The following is a 22,882-nucleotide window of genomic DNA, read 5'->3' on the forward strand; positions in this document are numbered from 1 at the left end:
CCTGATCTGATTAGGAATGCGTCTAGCTTATCCCCACTACAAATAATGCTTGTTGATGGTTTTAGCTAGATGCTATTTATAATTTTAAGGAAGGCTCCATTTATTCCCATGCTTTCTAGTGTTTTTAATAGGAATGGTGTTGTATTTTGTCAAAGGCTTTTCCTGCATCTATTGAGATGATCATATGGTTTCTGCTAGTTTTGTTGTCAATATGTTCAATTATGTTGATAGTTTTCCTGATATTGAACCAGCCTTGCATTCCTGGAATAAATCCTACCTGGTTGTAGTGTATTATTCTCATGATAAATTGCTGCAATCTTTTTGCTAATATTTTATTTAAATTTTTTGCTTCGATATTCATTAGGGAAATTGGTCTATAATTTTCTTTCTTTGTTCTGACTCTTCCTCGTTTAGGGATTAGTACCATATTTGTGTCATAAAAAGAATTTGGTAGGACTCCACCAATTTTCCCAAATAGTCTATAAAGTATAGAAATTAATTGTTCTTTCAACATTTGATAAAATTCACCTTTAAAACCATCTGGCCCTGTAGATTTTTTCCTAGGGAGTTCATTGATGGCTTGCTCAATTTCTTTTTCGGAGATGGGGTTATTTAGGAATTTTACTACCTCTTCTGTTAACCTGGGCAATTTATATTTTTTGTAGATATTCATCCATATCCTTAATGTTGTCAAATTTATGGGCATACAATTGGGTAAAATAATTCCTAATTGTTGTTTTAATTCCCTCTTCATTGGAAGTGCATTCACCCTTTTCATTTTTGATACTGGTCATGTGATTTTCTTCTTTCTTTTTTAATCAAATTGACCAAAGGTTTATCAATTTTATCGGTTTTTTCATAAAACCAGCTCTTGGTTTTATTTATTAATTCAATAGTTTTCTTGATTTCAATTTTATTAATCTCTCCTTTGATTTTCAGTATTTCTAGTTTGGTACTTAATTGGGGATTTTCAATTTGTTCTTTTTCTAGCTTTTTCAGTTGCATGCCCAATTCATTGATTTCATTTTTTTCTATTTTAGCATTTAGAGCTATAAAACTTTCCCTAAGAACTGTTTTTGCTGCATCCCATAAATTTTGGTATGTTGTCTCACTATTGTCATTCTCTTGAATGAAGTTATTAATTGATTCTATGATTTGTTCTTTGGCCCTCTCATTCTTTAGAATTAGATTATTTAGTTTCCAATTAATTTGTAGCTTATTTTTCCCTGGTTCTTTATTACAAATAATTTTTATTGCATGGTGATCTGAAAAGGATGCTTTGACTACTTCTGCCTTTCTGCACTGGATTGTGAGGTTTTTATGCCCTAGTACATGGTCAATTTTTGAGTTTGTGCCATATACCACTGAGGAAAAAATATATTCCTTTTTATCCTCATTCAGTTTTCTCCAGAGATCTATCATATCTGCCTTTTCTAAAATTCTGTTTACCTCCTTAACTTCTTTCTTATTTATTTTGAGGTTAGATTTATCAAGTTCAGAGAGGGGGAGGTTGAGGTCTCCCATTATTATAGTTTTGTTGTCTATTTCTTCCTGTAACTCCCTTAACCTCTCCTCTAAGAATCTGCATGCCATACCACTTGGGCCATATATGTTAAATATTGATATTGCTTCATTATTTATGGTGCCTTTTAGCAGGATGTAGTGTCCTTATCTCTTTTAATTAAATCTATCTTTGCTTTTGCTTTGTCTGAGATTAGGATTGCTACCCCTGCTTTTTTTTGCTTTAGCTGAAGCACAATATATTCTACTCCAGCCTTTTACCTTTAACTTGTGTGTATCTCCCTGTTTCAAATGTGTTTCTTGTAAACAGCATATTGTAGGATTATGGTTTTTAATCCATTCTGCTATCTGATTCCATTTTATGGGAGAGTTTATCCCATTCACATTCACAGTTATGATTACTGTCTGTATCTTTTCTCCATCCTATTTCACCCCTGTTTATGCTTTTATTTCTCCCCTTCCCCTTCCACTCCTCAACAAAGTTTTGCTTTTGACTGCTGCCTTCCTCAGTTTACCCTCCCTCTTGATTCCCCTCCCTTATTTTACCATTTCCACTTGCTACCACTATCCTCCCTTCTGATCACCCCCATCCCTTTTCTCCTCTCTTTCCCCTCCTACTGCCTGTAGGACAAGTTAGATTTCTATACTTCTCAGGGTATGTTATTCTCTTCTTTAACCAAATCCAATGAGAGTAAAGCTCAAATACTGCTCTTCTCCCTCCCTTCTTTCCCTCTACTACAATATGTTTTTGTGCCTCTTCGTGTGATATTATTTACCCTTTTCTATGACCTCCTTACATCTTCTCCCAGAACCATCCCTTTATATCTCTTAATTATATTTCTTATCATAATATGGGTTATTTTATACTGATATCCACAGTCTATGAATATCCCTCTCAATTGTTATAATGAGTATACTGTTCTCAAGATTGACATATATATATGTATATGTATGCATATGTGTATATATATATATATATATATATATATATATCTTATATAAAACAAAATAATCCCATATAAGGATGGAATTAGTTATTCTTATTGATTAACTAGGGGTTCCTCCCCCCATTTACCTTTTTACGTCCCTCTTGAGTTTTGTATTTGGAGATCAAATTTTCCATTGAGCTCTGGCCTTTTCATCAGGAAGGTCTGGAATTCCCTTATTTCACTGAATGTTCATCTCCTTGCCTGGAAAATTATGCTCAATTTTGCTGGGTAGTTGATCCTTGATTGTAGTCCAAGCTCCTTTGCCTTTTGGAATATTGTATTCCAATTTCTCCTGTCTTTTAATGAGGAAGCTGAAAGATCCTGCATGATTCTGACTGTAGTTCCATGATATTTGAATTGTTTCCTTCTAGCTGCTTGCAAAATTTTCTCCTTGATCTTGTAGTTCTGGAATTTGGCTATAATGTTTCTTGGAGTTTTCAATTTGGGATCTTTTTCAGGGGGTGATTGATGGAGTCTTTCGATGACAATTTTACCCTCTGGTTCTAGGACCACTGGGCAATTTTCCTTAAGGATTTCATGGAAGATAGTGTCCAGGCTCTTTATATAATAGCTTTCAGATAGACCAATAATTCTTAGATTGTCTCTCCTGGATCTACTTTCCAGGTTTGTTCTTTTTCCAATCAGATATTTCACATTTTCTTCTATGTTTTTCATTTTTTTAGATTTTGTTTGACTGATTCTTGATGTCTCATTGAGTCATTAGCTTCTACTTGCCCAATTCTAATTTTTAATGTTCTGTTTTCTTCCTTTATCTTCTCTATCTCCTTTTCCATTGGTTGATTTTTACTTTGCAATGAGACATTTTCTCCAATTATATTCTGATTTTTCTTAACCAATTCCCCGATTTTACCTTTTAAAGATTTGTTTTCCTCATTGATTTTTTTTTCCATTTTTTCTTTTACCTCCCTAATTCGGTTTTAAAGTCCTCCTTGAGTTCTTCCAGTAACACTTTTAGGTCTAGAGACCAATTCACTTTCCCTTTTGAAGTTTCAGATGTGGGTGTAGTGTCCATGCTGTCCTATTCTGAATTGATATTTTGATCATCCCTGTCTCCATAATATGAATCTATCGTCTTTGAAAACTTCTTGCTATTCTTTTTCACGGTGTTTTTTTTTCCTTCCTGGTTTGTGAAGTGGATCTCTGCTTCTGGGGCTCAGGGGGCTCTGTCCCAAGTTTCTTGTGTTGGGATTTAGCTTTATGTGCTATGGCCTCTGGTTGTGTGAGGTGTGGGGGAAGGGTGGTCTGACTGCTGGGGGTGGGGTCTTCTCTTCCCCAGGATTGTTCTACAGAATGGGTGGTCTCAGCTTGTGTCTGTGCTGGTGTCTGCCACTTCCCCTGGCTGTGCAAAGCCAAGTCTGGGGTCCTGGCATTGACGTTAGTTAGCTCTACCCCCTGGGGCTCAGTTACTCTTGTTCTGCTGAGGTGAGGCCTGCTGGGACACCCCTCTTCCTGCACTAGAAGGAAGGGCCCTCTCCCTCACTTCTTTCACTACTGAAGCCCCCTTTCTGGCTCCTCTGTTTCTCCTGAGGTTTTATTTTCTGGATTTATTCAACAGAGGGATAAAAGCCATTTTACCTGCACATCGTGGCTCCTGGAAGTTCAAGAAGGCAAGTTTCAAACCTTTAGACTGTGGGTTGGAGGCCTCTGGGTTAGCTGCTCCCCTGGTCACAGGCTCTGCGATCTGACAGACTCCCATCCTGGGCTGAGAGACCTGGGGCTAGATCGGGCTGTATCTGGTACTTCTGCCCTGGGCCTGTTCCTGCTCTGGCTTTTGGCTCACCCAGCGACCTCCCAGACCTGTGTGCTGGCTGGATTTCTCTGCTGTTCACAGCTGGCTTGGTCTGGTGCCCTTCTGTTTCCCTGGGGTTGGAGCCTCTGAACTAGTTGCTACTGTGGCCAAGTACCCAGTACCTCTGTCCTGGGTCCCTTCCTGCTCTGGCTTTTCGCTCACCCAGTGCTCTCCCAGACCCACAGGCTGGTTGGATTCCTCTGCTGTTCCTGGTTGGTTTGGTCTGGTGCCAATCCGTGTGCCTGGGGCTCCTACCCCTCTCAGTCTACTAGTGGCTTCTGACTCTCTCAAATCTGCTCAGATTCACTTTTTTAGATGCATCTGACAGAATTTGTGAGAGAGCTCAGGTAGTTCTTTCCTTTCACAGCGCCATCTTGGCCAATAATACTCATTTTAATGAACTTCAAGGCAGAATGCAATAGTGGTCTTCAAACATGCAATTTTTGACCTTGCATGCCAAAATAGCAGAGATCCTCACAAGGCCAAACTACAAAAAAAAGTTCTAGTAGAATCCTTGCTCTTGGTGGGGTGGAGCCAAGATGGTGGCTGGAAAGCAGGTACTTGTGTGAGCTCCCTGCCCAGGTCCCTTCAAAAACTTATAAAAATGGCTCTGAACAAATTCTAGAACTGCAGAATCCATGAAATAGCAGAGAGAAGCACAGCTCCAGCCCAGGACAGCCTGAATGGTCGCTGGGTAAGGTCTATCGTTCACGGAGCTGGGAGCATAGCAGAGCAGAGCCCAGCCTGAGCTGTGCCTGGACCAACCAGACCGGGAGCTGGGTAGAACAGGCCTTAGTGCCCTGAATCAGTGAGCTGTGGCAGTTACCAAACTTCTCAACCCACAAACACCAAAGACAACAGAGAAGGTTAGTGGGTAAAGCTGCAGGGACAGAGTGAAGGAGTTCACAGTTTGGCCACTGCCCCGGGGACAGCGGGGGTGGTGCAGCTACAAAACTATGGCTGCAGTTGCTTTCGGCCCCAGGCCCACCTGGTGGGAGGAATTAAGTGGCGGATCTGAGCAGGAGTGCAGAGGCTGCTTAAGATCTGAGTCCTGTCCAGGTTAGTGGTTTTGTGGGGAGGAGGAGGGCTGGTGTGGCAGAGCTGGCTGTATAGAAATAGCTCTGAAAACAGCAGCACATCCCCTCAAGCTTGGAACAAAGTGCTCTCTACTCTACAAGCAGTCATACCCCGACAAAAAACTCAGGGGTCAAGTAGTTTGCTGGGAACATGGCTAGGCAGCGAAAACGCACTCAGATTCAGTTTCAGACTCTGGAATCTTTCTTTGGTGACAAAGAAGACCAAAACGTACATCCAGAAGAAGTCAACAAAGCCAAAGAGCCTACATCAAAAGCCTCCAAGAAAAACATGAACTGGTCTCAGGCCATGGAAAAGCTCAAAAAGGATTTGGAAAAACAAGTTAGAGAAGTAGAGGAAAAATTGGGAAGAGAAATGAGAACGATGCGAGAAAACCATGAAAAACAAGTCAATGACTTGCTAAAGGAGACCTAAAAAACACTGAAGAAAATAACACCTTAAAAATAGACTAAATCAAATGGCAAAAGAGCCCCAAAAAGCCAATGAGGAGAAGAATGCCTTGAAAGGCAGAATAAGCCAAATGGAAAAAGAGGTCCAAAAGACCACTGAAGAAAATGCTACCTTAAAAATTAGATTGGAGCAAGTGGAAGCTAGTGACTTTATGAGAAATCAAGATATTATAAAACAGAAACAAAGGAATGAAAAAATGGAAGATAAGGTGAAATATCTCATTGGAAAAACCACTGACCTGGAAAATAGATTCAGGAGAAATAATTTAAAAATTATTGGACTACCTGAAAGCCATGATCAAAAAAAGAGCCTAGATATCATTTTGCAAGAAATTATTAAGGAGAACTTCCCTGATATTCTAGAGCCAGAGGGTAAAATAGAAATCAAAAGAATCCACCGACCTCCTCCTGAAAAATATCCCAAAAAGAAATCTCCTAGGAATATTGTTGCCAAATTCCAGAGCTCCCAGATCAAGGAGAAAATACTGCAAGCAGCCAGATAGAAACAATTTGAGTATCATAGAAACACAATCAGAATAATACAAAATCTAGCAGCTTCTACATTAAGGGATTAAAGGGCTTGGAATATGATATTCCAGAGGTCAATGGAGCTAGGATTAAAACTAAAAATCACCTACCCAGCAAAACTGAGTATCATGCTCCAAGGCAAAATATGGATTTTCAACGAAATAGAGGACTTTCAAGCTTTCTCAGGGAAAAGACCAGAGCTGAATAGAAAATTTGACTTTCAAACACAAGAATTAAGAGAAGCATGGAAAGGTAAACGAGAAAGAGAAATCACAAGGGACTTACTAAAGTTGAACTGTTTTGTTTACATTCCTACATGGAAAGATGATGTGTATAATTCATGAGACCTCAGTATTAGGGTGGCTGAAGGGAACATATATATATGTATATATATATATATATATATATATATATATATATTACATATATGTATATAATATACATACATACATATATATATATATATATAGACAGAGGGCACAGGGTGAGTTGAATATGAAGGGATGATATCTAAAAATATAAAATCAAATTAAAGGATGAGAGAGGAATATATTGAGAGAGGGAGAAAGGGAGAGGTATAATGGGGCAAATTATCTCACATAAAAGTGGCAAGAAATAGCAGTTCTGTTGGGAGGGAAGAGGGGGCAGGTGAGGGGGAATGAGTGAATCTTGCTTTCATTGGATTTGACCAGAGAAGGGAATAACATACACACTCAATTGCATATCTTGCCCCACATGAAAGCAGGGGGAAGGGGATAAAAAAGGGGGGATGATAGAAGGAAGGGCAGATGGGGGAGGAGGTAATCAAAAGCAAACACTTTTGAAAAGGGACAGGGTCAAGGGAGAAAATTGGATAAAGGGGGATAGGATAGGAAGGAGCAAAGTATAGTTAGTCTTTCACAACATGAGTATTGTGGAAGGGTTTTGCATAATACATGTGTGGCCTATGTTGAATTGCTTGCCTTCTTGGGGAGATCGGTTGGGAGGGAAAAGGGGAGAAAATTTGGAACTCAAAGTTTTAAAAAAAGATGTTCAAAACAAAGTTTTTGCATGCAACTAGGAAATAAGATACACAGGTAATGGGGCATAAACATCTATCTTGCCCTACAAGAAAGTAAGGGAAAAGGGGATGGGGGGGAGTGGGATGACAGAAAGGAGGGGTGACTGGGGAATGGGGCAATCAGAATATATGCCATCTTGGAGTAGGGGGGAGGAAATTTTTAATTCAAACTCTTGTGAAAATTAATGCTGAAAACTAAAAATATTAAATAAATAAATGATTTTAAAAAATCAAAAAAAAATCCTTGCTTTTTTTTCTCTAGGAACTACTTTTAATATAATTTTGATGTAAGATAAGTATATGCCTCTATTACTTATTAAAAAATAAACTAAACATAAAACTCAAGTTATTCCATGTGTTTATCAAGATGCTTGCCAGGGAGAAACAAAGTGACGGATTTTATTGGGATGACTCCTATTTAAGTATCTTACATAGATTTTAATTAAGTTATATCATCAAATAAATACTTAGCAAGCAAAAAGAAGTAGGTCAATTATGTGGTGAGAATGAGGTATAACCGAAGGTTACCCCATGATTTCAGTTGATATCTATGTACTATCAGGGGAACATGAGGTACACCTCCAGCACAGTGTAGGAATTCCTTTAATGAATTTAGGGGAGGACATGAATAAAAGGATATAGTTCTAGCAGGCATGGTTGGATGAGGAGCTGAATCATTGTAGAAAATATTCTTGTTGATGAAATCACAAGTATATTGGAAAACTGAAGTATTTCCTAAATAGGAAAAAGTTAAGAAAACATTTTTTAAAAAAGAATAATTATCATTGCATTATTCATTATTTTCTACTACTATTCTGTATTAGACTATAGGCTCCACTACTAAATGATAAGGTTGATAAAGGTAGGGACCATGCTTTTTCAATTGCTTATGAGGTCAATTATGAGGTCGCTGAGCGTTATACACATATTGTCTTAATTGGTCCATCTAATGATCTTGTCAGGTAATTATTGCAAATATTATCATTCCCATTTGGCAGGTGAGGAAACTGAGCCTCTGCTTAGTGACTGTTCAAGGTTACATGGCTTGTTAATGGCAGAGCTGAGATTTGAATTTAAATCTTCTGACTCTATACCCAATGCTCTATCCATTATATCTTGCCCTATCTCATACAGCATTTTGATGAATTAGAGACTTGCCAAGTAATTGAGAGGCTATATGATTTGCCCATGGGTTACACAACTAGTACATCTAATGAATAATCTTAAAGGCTCTTCTTTTGTTGACCAATGAACTTGTGCCCTAATCTAGTATTGACTTTGGTTGGTCTCTCTGCTTGGCAAGAAAATTATTTGTTGGTTGTGACTGTCTCTGACATGGACCTTTCCAATGGGTGGGAAAGGGGGATGAAGTGGGATAAGAAGGTAATTTGGAACCAAAAATAAAACTTAAAGAAATTATAGATGATATGCAGGTATGAGGCTTCTGAGAAGAGTACAAATGTTGGTCCTTTTTCATTTTTTGGATTCTGGACCATATTTGAAACAGAGTTTTATTTCTCTTCCCTGATTCTTATTACCTTTCCCTATGTCCACTATTGTGCTAAGGATACCAAATGTCAGTATATGTTAAATTTAGCAGGAACTTGTCAAGTTCTTCATAGAATTTCTCTGAAGGCATGATAGATGTAGTGATGTTGGTGCATAAGGTATAATTTTGTTCTTTGTGATGTGTTTGCTTAAGCTCAATATAAGCACTATAAGACCAGGTGACCAAGTATCCCATGGCATGGTAGTTCCTATTACCTTTAGCTACATGATAAAACCAACTCTACTATCTGCTTTATTCACCTCTCAGAGGAGAACTTCTGAGTCATCCTATTCAGATACAACTATTTTTTATCTTCTGGTTTCATTTATGGTAAATATATCAATATGTGTATTGTCTAGGTGTTTAAGCAGAGGATTGACATATCGGTTGTGGGACAAAGACCACACATTAAGATGACCAGAATTGAAATTAATGGTATGATTGTTAGCATAGTCTACCCCCTCCTTTGCCACTTTGCCAACAGAACTGTGGAGGCAGAAGGGAGTCACGCAGGACTAAGGGTCATTCTGTGTTTTGTTCTATTTCAGGGAGTGCCATTGACCCTCCTCCCCAAAATCATCACCAGGTGACCAATCTTCTGATGATGAGGATCTCCAGATTTTGCTGTGTTTTTCTTTAGACAGACAGGAGACACAATATATTACAAAGATCATACTCATAGCCACATATTTAGTTTGGTAGAACTTCTGAGCTGGAGATTGCATGAATGCTGAAGGATCCAGGATATGCTTTGACTATCATAAAAAGGCATCAAAATAGGATTTTTGTGGAAGTTTGCAAGTCCTGGTATTGGGAATATCATAATTTATAATTTTGTGTTTTTTCTCAAGTTACATAGTAACAAGTTATCCTATCCTTTCAAAACATACTGCATATAAAAATAGGAATGAAAGCCACAGAAGGCACATTTATAGTGTTTTGCAAACATTAAAGCACTATATAAATGATATTACTATTAATATTATCAGTTACAGACATGAAACTTTAAACTGAGAGTAGATATCTCAGGTTGTATATGGTTATTTTCGGTGGGTTGTATTTAAATACTCACATGTTGGCTTAAAGAAGCCCAGATAAAATATAATAAACACACAAAAGTACCCCTCTGGGTGATGTGTTACTAGGATAAAAAGGTGATGTCATGATATTTCCTAAAATGATTGCCAGTTAACAACAACCTTCAGGCTTAAAACTTTTCCATCATTGCCAGCTCTATATTCAAAGGCACCACAGCTAGAATTTCCCTAACCAGTCTTGGCTATGCTGGAAATGATGTAGCCAACAAAACAAACAGAGTGAATTTTTAGGTTTTAGATTCCCATGGTGAACAAACCAAAGGGGAAAAATACTATTTGCATAAACAGAACTTTTTCTTTCCAAGCTATAAGATACAATAAACTTCCATATGCTTGTAGTGGTGTTTCCTACTGGAGTCAATAAAACTGCATTATGTTTCATATTACTCACACATTAAAATTCTTTGTATGAGTTTTTATCAACATTTTGACGCTTTGATTTTTCTTTTTTCTTTTCTTTTATGAATTTGGGGCACATTTTCAGTATCATCCTTCACTTAGACTTAACAATTATTTCTATTTAGTAAAGAATTTTTGAAATACTATAGCTATTCTGATAAAGTTTCTCGTGACCAATTTGTTACCACTTTTACCTCTCCAAATGAATTATCATCTTGATTTTCATCTTTTCTCACATGATATTTTCCTCCTTTTGTTCTTCTACAAACTTCAATACTTGGCAATAGTCATCAATCACTTTTATATGGATCCATTTTGAATTTTTTTCCTCTTTTAAAAGACTTCTACTGTTTTACAAAATCTTCTGTGTTTGAGCTCTTTTCAACTCCTTACCTTTTTCTCCCATTTGCTTCTTGTAACTTTTCCTTCCTCCTGCTCTCATTTAACATATCCCTCACCTACCTGTTTAAGAAATTCTTACATTAATCTATATATAAACAAAGGCATTAGCTACAGTGAATGTATTACTTAAGTCACTGAAATGTAGGTGTTCAAAACCAGGTGGTGCTTCATGAAATCATTTAATTTCCCCTTCTGACCTGGACATGCATTTAACTTAAACTATCCATTGTAGAACATTAGCTGTTCCAGTCCTAAACACCCCCAAAGTGGGAGATCCAATAATTTCATTTAATTAAACTACTCTGCTTTTATACTATAGTCTTCCCTCTATTCTTGTCAGGCACAGCAATTATTCTAGCTTCCTCAATTGCAGTTCTATTAAACTTAATTCAGCAAACTTTTATGTTGCTTCCTCTCTACAAAAATGAAGCAGACCCTTACTCCTAACCTAGGCAAATTCCTCTACTTGCACAAGCAATCCCATTCCATCCTATTTCCTCCAAGAGATAGCCCCCTCTGTCATATGAACTCTCTCACTTATCTTCTGTCTCTCCCTGTCTATTGGTTCCCTCCCCACTACCTACAAATATGCCATGTCTCCCCCATCTTCAAAAAGTGCTCATTTGATCCTTCCATCCCTGCTAACTATTGCCCTATTTTTGTCTAAATTCCTTTCCTGGCCCAATCTCAGTCTCAACTAAAATCTCATCTTTTACTGCAATCCTTTCCTAACCCCTCAACTCTAGCGCCTTCTCTTTTAAAATTATTTCCTATTGATCCTGTACATAGCTATTTGTACATATTGGTTTAGTGGTTGTCTCCTTCATTAGTTATGAGAACCTTGACGGCCGGAACTATCTTTTGCCTGTTTGCATATCCCCAGCACTTAGTACAGTACCTGGAACATGGTAGGAGCTTAATTCATGCTTATTAACTTACTGACAGGAGAGAAACCAGAAGCAGGAAGACCAATCAGGAAGCTATTGCAATAGTACAGGTCAGAGATGTTCATGGCTCGACTATGTGGATGAAGAGAAGGATAGAAGTGAAAGATGTTTTATAGTAAGACTCAGAAACTGATTGGATATAGGGGATGAAGGAGAAGGAAATGCCAAGGATGATTTCTGAGTTATGAAACTGGGTGCCAGAGAGGGTGGTGCTACACACAACATAAATAGGTAAGTTTTGGAGAAGGACAGGTTTAGATGGGGATGATAATGAGTTCCATTTGGGACATATTATGTTTGAAATTTCCATCAGCGATAGAGGAAGAGATATCTAGCAGGCAATGGAGGATGGGTGACTGGTGTTCAGAAGAAAGGCTAAAAGTTCTGCCAGTGGGACACAAGCTCCAACAAATTATACCAAATGGGAAAGGCTTTGAGTATAAGCCTGGCAACAGATTATGCATTTGAACATCAATCTAGCTATATCGGGGAAGACATAAAATTTGAGACTTTTCCTATCTTTCTAGCTTTATTCCATACTACTTCTCTTCATGAACTCAGTTCCATCCAAGTTGGCTCATCAACTGTTCCTTGAATTCAACATCCCATCTCCCTCCTCCATTCACAGAAAGGATATATTCTTCACTTTTGCTTCAAAGAATCTTGATCTTCCTTCAAAATTCAGTTTAAACATTATTTCCTATGTGAAGTCTCATCTTTCCTAATCCTCCCAGCTGCTAGTGTCTCCCCTCCAAAATCGTACTGTTTATTTGTATATATTTTATATGTACCTGTCTTCTTCCAATAGAATAGAAACTCTTTGAGAGCAAAGATAACTTCATTGTTGTATCTGTATTCCCAACACTTGATATAGTACCTGATGTATCCTGGGCCCTTAATAAATGTTTATTAATGGATTCGTTGATTGATTCATCTCCATCCTTCATTCTTATTATTTTCCTCCAAATCCCAGCTCAGGTGCCAATTCCTCCCTGGCGTCATTTCTGACCCCACAATTGTCATTGCTCTCTCTCCTCAAACTACATGCTATTTATTTATCTGCATATTCTATCCTTCAATAGATGGTATACTCCGTGAGGTCAGGGATTGTTTCAATTTTTTTTTGTCTTTGTATCCCTCAAGCCTAGCACAGCTCTTTGTACAAAAATACATGCTTAATAAATATAACGTGAGTGTGGGGGCATAATTCAGTTACCCCGAGCCCACTTGATGAAATTATAGGATGTAAAGGGCAGATAACTGGGGAAGTGATGCATTAATGTCTTAAAGGAAGTATAATAAGTGTGTATACTTCTTTGTGCCTTTAGGAGATATGAAGAAGTTCCTCTGGCAATTTGATGGAATTATAGGGTGGGATGGCTAGTCATTCACTGGCTAAAAAATAAGCTGTATTTCTGATGGTCCTTAAAAAGGCAGGCAGCTCTATCTACAAGAAACATAGCCCATAAGGATTCAGTCAAGAGAGACATTCTGTCAGGCAAGAAGAAAATTCAGCAATGGAGTCAAATTAAGCTGGGGAGAGGAGTACCGGGTCCAGGGTGTCAAGTGGGTCAACATGCCCGGCAGATATATCACACCAAAGATATTCAGGATGAGCACATGATGAAAAGAGAGAAGATACTGTGGTACTACAGTGCCTTGGCCACATGTGTTTTCTTACATGTGTACCTCTCATCTACAATACTCTATGTGTGTGTCTATTCCCATTGATGATATATATATATGTATATATATGTATGTATGTATGTATATATATGTATATGTATGTATATATGTATATATGTATGTATGTATATATATGTATGTATGTATATATATATATGTATGTATGTATATGTATATATATGTGTGTGTGTATATATATATATATATATATATTTGTGGGATAATGAGCCCTGGGTATTATGGAGAAGAGTGTTTTGTTACTCTGTTTCTACTACACCATTTCAAGAAAAACCTTTAGTTCCAGCTAATTTGTGTCAATTGCCTGAATATTACCAATGGGGGTTTGCAAACTATGGTGTGAGGAAAAAAAGATACAGAGTATTTTTAACTTGGCAGAGTTGTTCCCCCAGAAGATCCAGCCTGAAGGTGAGAGTCCAGTGGTCCAGAAGAGGTACCGTATAAATATTTGTTGAATTTAAATTCCCAAAAAAGTTAAATTCCCCAAAGTTCATAACTAGAAAGTTGGTAAGTCAAGAATGTTGGTTTTGGCAGTTTCATTTTTAGTTTTGTTCATAGGAACACATCAAACCATTTACTGAGGTGTGGAAGGGACTAAAATCTGCATCTATACAGGATGTATTCTGCAATGCTGAAATTAATCTTTTGGCTATTCACATAATGTTCCAGTATTGCTATCAGAGCTGATCCTTTTTTGTTGTTGTTTTGTCCAACCTCGATCTCTCTTGCTGTAATTTAAATTCACTTTCTTATTTAGTTTATAATACTCCCCTCTTTAAATATAATCAGAATTGTATATCTTAGAACTGAAAGAAACTTCAAAAGATCATCTGGTCTGGTAATCAATCCTTTGAAACCTAAAAGACAGTCATTAAGAAAAAGAATAGCCATCTTTTCCACTGATTATGTAACCCCAGTTCCTATAACTTTCCTCTTTACAGCCCGTTTTCCAGTTCTTTAATCATTTTTGTTGCTTATTTCTGGACCCTCTCCAGTTCTTCAAATTTCTATTCATATGCTTGAAGTACTCTACTAAGGCTGTAGTTGGAAGCTTATTTTTTATGATGTGTCATATCACTAGCATGTTAGCATTTTAAACAACATTACACTGTTAAATCAAATTCAATTTGTGGTCTGCTGTAACCACTCAGGATTTCTTGGTTTTTCTTGTGCCTTCTTGCTCCAAAGTACAGTGTATTGATTAAATATGATGGAAGACATGAAAGATAATCTGATAGAATTCATTTTGGATAAAAGTTTCAAACCCCCCCCCCCAGCTCCTCCTTACCCCTTATGTCACTACCTACCTAACCCCCACATCAAACTCATCTGTTGTCCAGACATTTAGACATAGGACATATTACTAGGTTTTATACATAGATAGATAGATAGATAGATAGATAGATAGATATAGATAGCTTTTAAAAAATATTTCCTATAATTATAATAATAGCTGATACATTACACTTTACAAAGTATTTTACCTATATAATTTCATTCCTCTCAATGTCTTATCGGGTAATTAGTACTGCAGCACTTGAGTCTAGAAGAAAAGGATGAGGGATGAGTCAAAGCAGATTTTGTGGGTTCTAAGCCTGAATAAGAGAAGAAAAGAACTAAGTCAAAGCCTTGGGGGATAGCTACATTAAGTAGTCAGAAGCTTTTTCCTTCTCTAGCCCTATTCTTCTCCTCCATATCCTTCTCCTCCTCCTCACCAACCTCCTTTTATTCCTTTGCCCCCTCAGTCTTTCTCTCGGCCTAGTCTAGCTCACTCTTCTTCTGGTGGGGTTACACCCTTTCCCTAGGGGCTCCCCTTCTTCTTTCTCTCATCTTCCTCCTCCCAAAATAAGAGCAAGAGAACATGGGGGCCCACTTGAAGTCTGTGGCCCTGATTAATCAGCTTCACTAACACCACCTGGACACTAAAGTCCTCTCCCACTGAAGCTACCCCTTCTCTTCTCAGACTTGACAGGCTTTGGTTCAAGAATGAATAACAGGCCTTACAGCCTCAGGAATGCCCTAAAACTTAGAGTTCCATAAAGGACACTTCCCACCTCTCCCAAATAAAATTTGAGAGCTAAAATCCAAAAGCACTCACTGGCCCAGAACAAAGATTGTACACCGAGTAAAATAACGATCTCATTCAGATTTTGTTCCTGTTTTGTTTGACATGAGATGAAACTAGAGGGACTTTCCAGAGGAACTGGTGGACCAGAGCCTAGGCCATTCTATTATCTACTCTCAAGTGGATCACTGTTCTTGGTCTGATTCATTCACTGACAGCATCTAGTGAAGGAGGATAACCTGGATACTCTGACCTCCAAGATTCAATGCCAGGTTTTGCAGCCAGCTCAACATCAATGCCTGGAGGAACAAGAAATGACCTCTAAGAGTGACCTTCAATACTGAGTCCAGTGGTAACTAAGACAAGGACTCACCCAGAAGTCTAGACATGAACTTGGTGGGACCAATGTTATGTGGAAACTGTTCTAGGATTGAACCCTTTCCTTGTTCACTCCAAGTCCCTGGATAAAGATCAACAAAGGCCTGTCACCATCTCAGATCTCATCTAGTGAGGTGGGGGTGGTATGAACAATAAGAAAAATATGGCAGCGTGGTCCCTAAAACGTGAATGAGATGCTTTGAGATTAGATCCTAAGCAACATTAATCTGACTTTCAAAAAGAGAAAGATGGATCCTTGACACCATAAACTGAACCTGACTGTTATGCTCTATAGCACCAAAGAAGAGAAACTATCATCACCCATCTTTGAAGGTCAAGTGAAAATTCTCTTGCCTTGTTTTCTGCCTCAAACCCAAAGTGACCCTTGAAAATTATGATTGTCTAGAATCACAGTACATTGGAAAGAGTGCTGAACTGGAGACAGAAGACCAAAGTTCAAAATCTTGCTCTGTCATTTACTACCTGTGTGACTTTGGGACAGGACACATGACTATGATGGACCACAAAAGGGAATGTCATTTGGCACTTCCTCATCTTTCCCCTTACTGTAGCCAAACTTCTGATGCTAATTTACTAAGATGATAAATAAAAGACATTTTTGTTTTTAAAAAAAAGTAGTCAGAAGATTCATTATAATACAGCAAATGAAATTTAGAAGTGGTCAAATAAATAAGACCAAGAAAAAAACATTGTTATAGAAGCTGAGGGATGAAAGAGTGTATATGATGGAGGAGGTGGTTGATAGTGCAGAAAGCTCAAATAGAACGAGGACTGAGAAAAGGTGATTGAATTTAACACTAAAGAAATTGTTTATAACATTAGAGAGAGTTTAATCAAGTATGTTGAAGGTGAGGGAAGGTGGAGATCACAAACCAGATTGCAAAGGATTAGATAGAGGTAAAGAAATTAAGGCAATAAATGTAAACAAACATTTCTAAGAGTTTGATTTTTTTATTGTTGAGTCATTTCAGCCATGTCCAACTCCTCTCCGTAAAAAGATACTGGAGTGGTTGCCATTTAATTCTCCAGCTCATCCAGGGTTAAGTGAGTTGTCCAGGGTCATATAGCTAGCAAGTGTCTAAAGTCAAACTCGAACTCATGAAGACAAGTCTTCTTGACTCCAGGTCTGTCACTCTATCCACTGTATCACCTAGCTGTCCTAGTAGTTTGATTATAAAATGGAGAAGAGATGTACAATGGTAGCTGGAGAAGTGGCAGCATCTCATTAAGGTCTGTTGTTGTTGTTGTTGTTGTTTTAATTTGTTAAAGGTGGAGAAGACTTACATGTTTATTGGTGGCAAGGAAGAATACAACAAATAAGAAGAGACTGAAGTCGAGATAATGAAAAAAATGATTAAGAGAGAAAGTGCTTGGAGGAAAAAGGAAGAGATGGGGCCAAGAGCATGAGTAGACCTGGGTTGACCTTGATGAGGAGTAGGTCTACTTCTTTTCCAGGGACTACAGAAAAGAAAGGGAGAAATCTCTCTCTCTCTCTCTCTCTCTCTCTCTCTCTCTGTCTGCTCTCTCTATCTCTCTCTGTCTGCTCTCTCTATCTCTCTCTGCCTCTGTGTGTGTGTGTGTGTGTGTGTGTGTGTGTGTGTAATTTAGAAAGAATTTGAGGTGTGGAATGGGGAGAAGGAACTCAAGATAGCCTATAGTTTCTCAGTGAAGTAGGAAGCAAGGCCCTCTACTGAGAGAGTGTGACAACAATTTGGCTAACAGCAGCTGTTGAGGTGTAACACCCAACAAAACTAGCAACAAGAGCTGCCAGCACAGGTTCTTTGATTTGCTTTACTAAGGAAAGTAACTTTAAGGGGTTAACAATCTCACTTTAATCACACATACATATATCATTCACCTAGCTCAGGAGGAAAGGCCAGCAACCTGAACTTCAGAGCAAATACAAACAAATTACAGAGACAATATAAACAGACCAAATCACAATTCAGTTACCAGAGAAGAAGCAATGGGTCTTGGTTAGCAAAGGCGGGGGGGTGGGGAGGGGAGCTGGGGAGGGGAGAGTTTCAACAGTTTTCCCAGAGTCACACGCCACTCTTCCAGTGAGTGAGAGCCCCCAAACAAAACATCTGAGTTTCTTCAAAGCCAGGGGGACTCTTAACAACAGCTGCCCAGAGTCTCCACATCAACACTCTTCCAGTGAGTGAGAGCCCCCAAAGGAAAAAAGTGACAACCTCTGAGTTTATATACCCTGTTCAGGGTCAAAGGACATCACAACATACCATTCACCGATGTGACCTAAGAGCATCACAAACATGCCACTTAAACCCATATGACTTAAAAGCTTCTGGCATCACAAACCTGTAACTCAAATTCATGTAAACTAGGCTTTCCCTTGAGGTAAGGAGGTCATCAAAGACTCCTGATTTAATCAAAGAAACAAAGGCCAGACTCATCAAGGGCACTTGATTAAATAAGTGCTCCAAAAGAGAAAACAGCAAAGAAGTCCCACCTTAATTACTTATGCAGAGAGATGGAGGAAAGGGTGGTGTAAGAAGATTGAGAGGAGAAAAGGTTTGAAATACTTGCAAGAGGTAGTGTGGTAGATTCAATTGCAGAAGAATAAATGAATTGCTATGCAGTAGTGAGGCAAGGCCCTTCTCTGATCCTCCTCTTTTCCTCAATAAATCAATACATCAAAAGAAAATGTGATTTCATGGCATGGGAATCCAGCTCTGTTGGCAGACTATCATTAGTCAGCTGCATGGTGAGCAAGAGTATTGGGTTTAATGGCAAGAATCCCTGAGTTCAGATCTCACCTTGGTCACTGGGCAAGTCAGTTGACTTATGTCAACTTTAGTTTAAAATAGGAATAATAATAGCACCTACCTTCCATGATTGTTGTTAGGAACAAATGAGATAATATATGTACCGTGCTTTGCAAACCTTAAAGGCACAATATAAACGCTAGCCGTGGTTATGATTACTATCATTCCTTGGTGATCTCAGCTCATGTCGAACTTTAGTACTCCAAGATATTATTCTTACTAAGCCACAGCACATTGCATTTTCTCTCTGCAGTAGTTCTTTTCCTTTTCAGTTTAAAGCTCTTCTGATTAGATTTGGAAGGTTCTTGAAAAATGAATTTTTACTAGTCATTGTAGATGCACTTCATTCCTAGCCCAGAGCCAGTCAGAGTTGTTGTGAGGATCAAATGAAATAACATATCTCAGTTAAGTATTTTGCAAATCATAAAGTAGTAAATAAATGATAGCTGTTATAATTATTATCTTTATATTTTAAGCCATGATCTGAAAATTGAAATTTTATAATCAATCATCTTCCTAACCTCTTATGCATCTTAATCAAGATCTTCAGTTTCTTACCCTAGATGTCACCAACTTAAGTAATTTTTTGTGGATTCCTTCTAGAAATAGGCTTTGTGGTTATATGGATCACCACAAATGGATAGCATTCCTCAAATAGGACAAACCTAGGAATAGTCGCTTTCTATTCTGGTTTCTTGTTACCTGTTTCTTTCCTGTTTGATTTCACACTTCCAGCACCTGTGGATCTAAATGATTATTTCTTAGAAGAGAGGCAGTTGTTTCCTTCCCAGATGAACCATGTACCTCACCGTACCAAAAAAAAAAAAAGCAACTGTTTCTTAGCTCCAAGTATTCAGTGGTCCTTCCACCCTCTTACTTCCTGACACAAAATTTCTCTGGAGTATACTTCTTATTTCTTCTTTTTTCATCTTAAAATTCTTCCTCCTCTTCCTTCTCCTTTAGTTTTCTCTGAGAACCGAAGGCATAGGGAAGCATTTTTAAAGTTCCTTTACTCTCTCTTCTAGGATGGAAACTAGCTGCACTTTGAACATGTGGCAGAGAGACAAACTAGTCACATTCTATAAAGGTTACTATAATATTCTTCCTATTTTTCATTCTAGAAGCAGGATGTTTCAGGCTTTCTTGCTTGTAGCTCTTATGACAAACTCCTCTGAAGAATCCCCCTTACTTGCTCAGCTACCTCTTACCTCTTTGGCATCTTGACAGGCACACGTAATTTCATTTCCTTTGTCTGACCAATTTCCTTCTCCTTATCTTTAAGTACATCTTGTTTTCCTTCTGTTCTTCTTTCTATGTCTTCCTTCTGCTCCTCCTTCAATCTTTATCCTTCACGCAAGTACTTCTGCTCCTCCATCATTTTCTTCAATTCTCTGAAATTTTGCCTCCTTAAATTTATTCTCTGACATTCTTCACAGTCCCCATATCCTACAAATCTCTCTTGCAGTTCCTTCTTGTTCTTGTCTTTCTCTGAAAGAAGATAGTATGGGGCAGTGGAAAGAGTGCTAGGATTGAAGTCAAACAATTTGAATTAAAATCTTGCCTCTGCCACTTAATATCTGCGTGACCCAGGGCAAGTGACTTAGTCCCACTGGACTTTAGTTGCCTCATGAAATAAAGGGGTTGGACTATCCGGGGAGTGAATTAAGAGAAGACAGAGAATGGGTATTTTCTAGGCCTGGATGAATGTTTAGAAGTGGAAGAGGGAAGGGCAAAACAATAAAAGGCAGTACAGGAGATCAGACCTATGATGAACCCCAGAGTCTATTCAGTTCCAACCCCTTCATTTTACAGAGAAGAAAACTGAGGCCTAAGGAAGTTAAGTAACTTTCTCAGATTTACATAGCTAATAAATACCAGAGGTAGGATTTGAACCCAGATACTCTACTTCCATAGCCAGTGTTCATTCCAGTGTACCATGCTATCTCACATTAGCAATCCATTTTCTAAATGTTAGCTATGAGCGATGGTGTCAAATGCTAAGAAAAGTTTTACCAAAAAAAAGCCCCTCACTCATAATTATGCATTATTGTTGTTGTTGAGTCATCTCAGTCATGTCTGATTCTTCATGACTCCATTTGGACTTTCCTTGGCAAAGATACTGGATTGGTTTGCCATTTCCTTCTCCAGCTCATTTGACAGATGAGGGAACTGAGGCAAACAGGGTGAAGTGACTTGCCCAGGGTCACATGGTTGGTAAGTGTCTGAGGTCAGATTTGAACTCAGAATGATGAGACTTGCTAAATCCAGGGCCAACCCCTTATCCACTGCATCACCCAGCTGCCCAACAGTAATTGGGGGCAAACACAAAAGGATGAGAATGCACAAAAGACAAAGGAATTGGAAATGGTGGTAGGATGGGGAGTAAATAGAGAGAGAAGCTAAAAAAAAAAAGAGAGTAGTGACATTTTTGCCTATCTCAACTCTGAAAGAGGTACCTTCTTTCTCCAATGCAAGTTGCAACTCTTTACTAATTTACAGTCTCAGTGGGTTTACAGTGGGTGAAGTGACTTGTCCAGGGTCACACAAGACAGTCTGTGTCAGAGGCAGGATATGATTCTGGTGCCAGCTTTCTATTGACTCAGGGGTATGTTGGAACTGACTTAATCTAGCTTGCAAATTAGCAAATGATACAAATAAGGACTTGATTTACCATTTTGTTGACTTCTGGACCTCAGAAATCAATGGAGAAAATGTTCATAATGAAGATTAAACTTAAAAGTGGCTAGCGTACACATTTTTGTGGGGAGGGGGCAGCTGCTTATTAAACATTTAGCAGCAAACTCCTACTTCCTAATTATTCTTCTTAGGTTCTGTCGGTGCAAACATACCAAATTGGATTTAGAAGACAGTCTTCTAACCTTTGACTTATCTATTATGTTGTGATTTGTCTCTCTCCTATTTCAGGTGTTTGTTTGTCTTTTTGTTTTTAGTGTCATAGCCCTAGAACTTGTTGTCATCTAATGTAAACCCCTCAATTTAAGAAGAGGAAATTGAGGCCCAGATTGTTCACACAAGTAGTAAATGGGAGAGTCAGATTCTAGGACTCTAAGTTCAGCGCTCTCAGTTGAAAATACAATAGAATTTGATGCTATTTATTTAAACAATGTATCAGCTGAAGAAATGCCAATTTACTCAGTTGTATGAAAAGAATTGCATCTTCTAGAGTATTTGCAAACATAACTTTCCAGTGAAGAAAATTTTTTTAAAAGATGATAGGAATCCAAAAGTTTAATAATTCATATTGATGCAGCCAAACTTCAGCAATGCATATTCAAAAGCCTTTGCTCCAGATAAAATCTGGCATTCAAAACCCTTTACCTACAGCTTCTGTTCTTAGCCTTTAATCTGTTATTCATTCTTCTCTGCCTCTGGCCTGGATGTACCATTTCAGAACACCTATTCATCCCCAGCTAGTGTTTTACTTGGAAACATGTCATGTACAGAAATGCTTCCAGAGGTCATTACCGAAAGGAAGATATATCACATTGTCAAGATTCCTCCCAAACTTACATAAACAGAGAGGGGTTGGGGAGAGAGAATCAAGTGATTCCTTGGGTCCCACTTCTCTGTTTTGGTGAATGCTAGAATGATAAATGAGTCTTAGGCTTATATTGTTGAGACCCTTATATTCAGTAATTTTTTTGCCTACTGGTCACTTCTGTCAACAGTAATGATTTGCCTTGTTTAGTCTCAATTTTTGGATGGAGCTCACATTTCCCAAGAAGAAAGGTTCGTCCGGTTATTCTTCCCAAGCAGGGGCATGACTTAGTTTTCCATATTAATCTGTATCTCAAGATATTTCCTAAGAATTCGCTAAAACTTTGGAAGAGGAAAAAGCATTAGAAGCAAAAGGGAAGGAAAAAAAGGGAGAGAATGAAAGGGACTTTTGATAAACACATTCTTCTTTGGCATTGCTATAGAGCAATGTAGTCAGCACCAAGAGCACTGATTCTCAAAATGCTTTGCTCTCAAAAAATAGTATTTGTTATAAGAAATGGAGCCCACAATGGGAGTGTCCAGAGACTCATGGCTACATTTGATTGCAAGCTTAAGTGCTATAC

Source organism: Trichosurus vulpecula, chromosome 7, assembly GCF_011100635.1.
Source record: "Trichosurus vulpecula isolate mTriVul1 chromosome 7, mTriVul1.pri, whole genome shotgun sequence".
In the NCBI taxonomy this organism is placed as follows: Eukaryota; Metazoa; Chordata; class Mammalia; order Diprotodontia; family Phalangeridae; genus Trichosurus; species Trichosurus vulpecula.